Raw genomic sequence first — 6,000 nt, 5'->3', positions numbered from 1 at the left:
GTGCTGTCAAATTTCAATAAGAAGAAAGCAAACAACTCTATTAAGGGGAGGAAAAAGATTTGAACACATACTTTGCCAAAGAACATATGTAAATAGAAAATAAGTATTGAAAAGATGCTCAAGATTATTAGTAATTAAATCACAATGAGACATGTGTTAGAACGACTAAAATGATAAAGACTGCCCATACCAAGTGTTGGAGATGATGTGGAATAACTGAAACCTCAAAAACTGTTGATGAAAATGTATAATGGTAAAACAACTTCAGAGAACATTTAGCAGTTTTTTAAAAAAGTAAACGTGCACTAATCATATGACTCATTCATCTCTTAGGCATTCATATATGACCAATAAAAATGCATGTCCACAAAAGCCTTGTAGTTGAATGTTTATAGCAGCTTCATTTGTAATAGACAATACCTGGAAACACCAATGTTCAACAACAGAAGGATGGATAAACTAATTGTGGTATATCCATATAATGGGTTATATATGTAGTAGTAGCTCTACTACTCAGTAGAGCTACTCATGGTGAAAGTATACAACATCCTTTTCTTGCCTAGTAGACAGATACTAATACATCTGAAAGTTCGGGGGAAAAAATTAGTAAAATTCAATGTATACGTTGTGTTACAACTCTGATATATTGTAATTTCCAAACTTATAGCAAGATAAAGCTGAACAAAATGAAAATTAGTGAGTTTTCTTAGACCACCAGAAAACTGAGGCTGCAGGGCAAAGTGCCACCCTGAAAACTGAAGAGGTAAGTGAATAGAGAGAGTCATAGCAGAGATCTCTTATTTAGAGCAGAAACCACTGGAGGCATAAACTGGTAAGAACACTAAAATGGGAATTTCAGTGAATTGCTGAAGGCTGAGTATGGACTCATTTGAGAAGGAGAAACTCCTAGGAGCTGCAGTCTCAGGTGTGTCCCCATGCTTTCATGAGTTGTACCTTTAGGAGATCCACCATGTTCTTACTATAAAAATTTGAGAATAATCCACTGGGGACACAGGCAGGGGGATGGGAAGAGTAATCGTTTTGAAATAAGCCCAGACCTTCTTTATAATAAAAGCTTACTCTCCAGGGAATAATTTTATCAGGGTCTTGTCCCAGAAGTACAGGGAAAGACATTCCTCACATTCAGGGCCCCTCTTGCCTTCCTTTCTCACATAAGAGGGGAAAATTATATAAGAAGAATCTTTTGTAAAAGCCAAAGACTCAAGACACAGACTTACTAAAAGACTGAGATTTAATTGGAAGATGATAGAATTCTTGTCCTCCCTTAAACCTTGCCACTAAACCAATGGGGTCCAATTAAATAACAGTAGATTACAGCTAAAGGATGTGCCAGATACTAACGTTCCCTGTAGAGAGAGACTTAGAAAAAAATCAAAGTAAAAAGAGAAGATAAAAACAAAGACACTAAAATAATTTTAGGTCTTTGACACCTATAGGTACAGCAACCACTAAATAAAGCCAAAGTTCCAGTCAGATTAACATAGATTCTCACACTAAAGGCCTATTTACCTCAGTTCCTGTAACTCAACACAATATGTTTGGGTTTCAACAAAAAGTTGCAAGACATTCTGAATGGCAAGAATGAACACAGTCTGAAAAGACAAAGCAAGCATCCAGAACCAAACTCAGATATGACAAAGATGTTGTAATTGTCATACAGAGAATTTATAATATTTATGAATAATATGTGAAGAGCTCTAAATAGAAAAGAAGAAAGAATTCAAGAACAGATGGATAATGGAAGCAGAGAAGGAAACTCTAAGAAAGAATCAGAAAGAAATGCTAGAAGTCAAAAACACTGTAACACAAATAAAGAATGCTTTGATGGGTTCATTAGTAGACTGGAAACAACTGAAAAGTTGAGGAAAGATCAGTGAGCTTAATAATATATCAACAGAAACTTCCCAGATTAAAATACAAAGAGAAAAAAATGAACAAGAAAAATAGCAGAGTATCAAATGACCATAGGACAATTTCAAAAGCTGTGACGTGTTTTGGAATATCAGAAGGAAAAGAGAGCAAAGAACTGAAGAAATGGTTGAGGAAATAATGGCTGAGAACTTTCCAAAATTAGTGACAAATGACAAGCCACATATCTAGTAAGCTCAGAGGACACCAAACAAAATAAATACTATAAACAAAAACAAAACACCTCTATCTAGCCATTGCCATACACAAACTGCAGAAAATGATAGGGAAAATTTTGAATAAAGCAAGAGGGGTTAAAACACCTTACGTATACAGGAACAGGGATAAGAACTAGTTTCTAAACAGAAACCAAACAAACAAGAAGAGAGTGCTGTTATAAATTTGAAGAGTTAAAAGAAAAAAAAGTATTATAACCTAGAATTCTATACCCAGTAAAATTATACTTTAAAGGTGAAAGACAAAGACCTTTTCAGACCAACAATAATGAAAGACTCAATGCAGGCCGACTTGCTGGGTGAGAATGTTATAAGGAAGTCTGTTAGGGAGAGTGAAATGATGTAGGTCAGAAACTCAGATCTACATAAGGAAAGGAAGAGAGTAGAAGAAGAAATAAATAAAGATAAAACTTAAACTTCTTATTTTTCTTATTCTTTCTTGATCTAAAAATAGCTATTCAAAATAATAATGGTAACAGTACACTTGGTGATATGGATGAGTGAAGTGAATGATAGCAATGTTGCAAGGGGCAGGAAGGATACATTAAGACTACTCTGTTATAAGGTACAGTAGCTACCCATGAAGATGAATACTGCTATTTAAAGGTGGAATTGGATTTGTTGAAAAAGTATATTGCAAATTCTGGGACAAGCAATAAAATTTATTACAAAAGTATAACTGATACTCTAAAAAGGAGACAAAAAAGAATTATATAAAATATCCAATTAAAATCAGAACATATCAAAAAGAGACCTCTGAAAATGAGTGAAAAAAAAAAGCCATTTTATCAGAATGGAAAAAAAAATTAGCATCATCTATATGGTGTCTACAAGAAGCTCAGTATAAATATAAAGACAAAGATAAGTTAAAAGTAAAGAGATGGGAAAAGGTATACTGCACTACCGCTAATCAAAAGAAAGCTGGAGTAGCTATATTAATTACAGAACAAGCAGTTTTTAAAAACAAAGGAAATTATCAGAGACAAACGTATTAGATAATAACAAAGGGATACTAGATAAAAAAGGAGTCAATTCTCCCAGAAGACATAAGAATCCTTAACATATGTATCTAATAACAGTGTGTCAAATATTTTAGGCAATAACTGATGAAACTGAAAGGAGAAAGAGTAAATCCACTATTACAGTTGGACACATCCAATACCCCTGTCAATAACTGATTAGTCAAGCAGGCAGAAACCTAATAAAGATATTATTGACCATTTCAGCACTACCAATCAGCTTGATCTAATTATCATTGACAGAATGTCCCATCTGTCAACAGGAGAAAACACATTCTTTTTGAGTACACATGGAACATTCAATAAAATAGACCACATTCTAGGCCCTAAAACACACCTGAACAAATTTTTAAAAATGAAATCATGCAAAGTATGCTCTTGAATTACAATGGAATAGAACTAGGATTCAGTATCACAAAGTTAGCTGGAAAATGTCCAAATATTTAAAAATTTAACAATTCATTTTTCATCAAAGAGGAATTCTTAAGAAAAAATTTAAAAATGATTTTGAACTAAATGAAAATGAAAATAGAACTTATCAAACTTTTGGGGATGCAGCAAAAGCAGTGCACAGAGGAAAACTCATAGCATTAAATGTATATATTGGAAAAGAGAAAAATCTATGATCAGTAACTTAATCTTTTATCTTAGAACACTCGAGAAAGAAGAACAATTTCAGCCTAAATGAGCAAAAGAAATGAAATAAAAATTAAAACAGACATCAATAAAATTAAAAACAAAGAAAATCAACAGAAGTAAAAGCTCATTCTTTGAAAGACCAATAAAATTGATAAAGACTTTAGCCAGGCATGTAGAGAAAAAGAGAATAAACAAACTGTTAAAATCATAAATGAAATAGATGTCAACATTATTGTTATTATGAACATTAAAAGGATAATAAAGGGACACTAAAAACCATTTTATGACCCAATATCTGATAAGTTAGAGGAAATTGACCAAGTCCTTGAAAGATATAAACTCTCTAAACTCATGTATGAAGATAGGTATAATCTGAATAGGCCTATATCTATTAAATTTATTCAGTAATTAATGTCCTTCCACAAAATAAATCACCAGGCCCAGATGATTTCACTGTTGAATTCTATCAGCTCTTCAATAAAAAAATGATGCCTATTCTACAAGATCTCTTCCAGACAATAAAAGCAGAGGGAACACTTCCTAGCTCGTTCTCTGACTGGCATTAACCTAATTCCCAAACTAGACAAGGACATTAAAATAAAGGAAAACTACATAATAATAGCTCTCATGAATATAGAAGCAAAGTGCTCAACAAAATATTAGCAACTTGAATCAAACAATAAATAAAAATAATTATAAACCATGAAAAATTGGCATTTATTCCACATATGCAAAGCTGCCTCTAGATTTTAAAATTAAATAAATAAAACTCAACAGTCAGACAATAGAACCCAGTTAAAAATGTACATAAGATCAGAAATCTGACCAAAGAAGATATACAGATGAAAAATATTAAAAAGTACTCAACATCATTCATCATTATTGATTTCAAAATTAAAGCAACAGTGAGATACCACTATACACCTACCTGAATGATTAAAATCCAAAGAATTTACAATACTAACTGTTGGCAAGGATGCAGAGTAATGGAGACTTTCATTCATTGTTGGTAGGAATGAAAAATTTTACCACCACTTTGGAAAATTGTTTGGCAGTTTTTTATGAAACTAAACACAGTCTTACCCCATTCCAGACAACACAGTATGGAAATAAAAGGCAGGGGAAGGTGTGTGGGGGGTGTAAAACAGAGTAATTTTCAGCAGAGAAACCTGACAAACACTACCTCAAGCCAGGTGGCCAAGATTAACCTAAACAGTGATTAGTCATATTGACACTATGTACCTTCAACAAGATGTGATGAAAATGGCACTTTACTTCTGTAGTCCTTCTCCCAAAAACATGTTACTCCAGTCTAAACATGAAATAAACATCACACAAACCCCATTTGAGGGACAGTCTACAAAATACTTGATCAGCTCTCCTGAAAAATGCCAGTGCCATCAAAAATAAGGCAAATAGTTGCTACAACTAAGAAGAGCTTAAGGAAATGTGACAACCTTATGTAATGTGGGAGCCTGAATAGGATCGTGGGGAAAAAAAGAACATGAGGTGAAAACTGAGGATATCAGAGTAAAGTATGGACTTACTAACTAAAGTTAGTTAATTAAATAATGAGACACTAGAAATAGTGGAAACTGGATGCTTTTTTGTATACAAGAGCACTGCACTCTTCCTGTAATTCTGTATACCTGAAACTTCTATAAAAAACCTCTCTGTTAAAAATTAAACACATTTGTAAATAATGTGGCAACATAGAAGTAATTTCTTGACAAAAAAAGATTAAAGAATTGAATGTACAGTCTATGGAGTGTTGGACAGGCAAGTATTGATTCTGAGAGTGGAGGACTGCTTTCACTTCATTAAGTGCCTCATGAAATATCATTCTAATAATTTAAATTATTCATTATTATTCATTATTCATTATTCATTATTATTCATTATTATTTTTTAACTTAGTGATAATAAAATACAATTTGAGAATGTTCAAAAAACAATTTATTCTACACTTTCGTCACTTTAATAGAAGGCACTTTATTTTGGCTATGTTAGGGTCACATACAATAGTCTGCTGTCTATATCATTTTTCACTGTCTTTGTGTTTTAATTCCTCTTTTTTTTTCACTTTCACAATATCTATTTTAGTTCACTTTCTTTTTGTCCAGCAGTTTTGTTATGGCTCCTACTTTTCCCTTTTCTTGACTGGAGTTTACTCTCCC

Source organism: Eschrichtius robustus, chromosome 9 (assembly GCF_028021215.1).
Source record: "Eschrichtius robustus isolate mEscRob2 chromosome 9, mEscRob2.pri, whole genome shotgun sequence".
NCBI lineage: Eukaryota > Metazoa > Chordata > Mammalia > Artiodactyla > Eschrichtiidae > Eschrichtius > Eschrichtius robustus.
The sequence above is the reverse complement of the archived record's forward strand: the minus strand, read 5'-3'. Positions refer to the sequence as shown.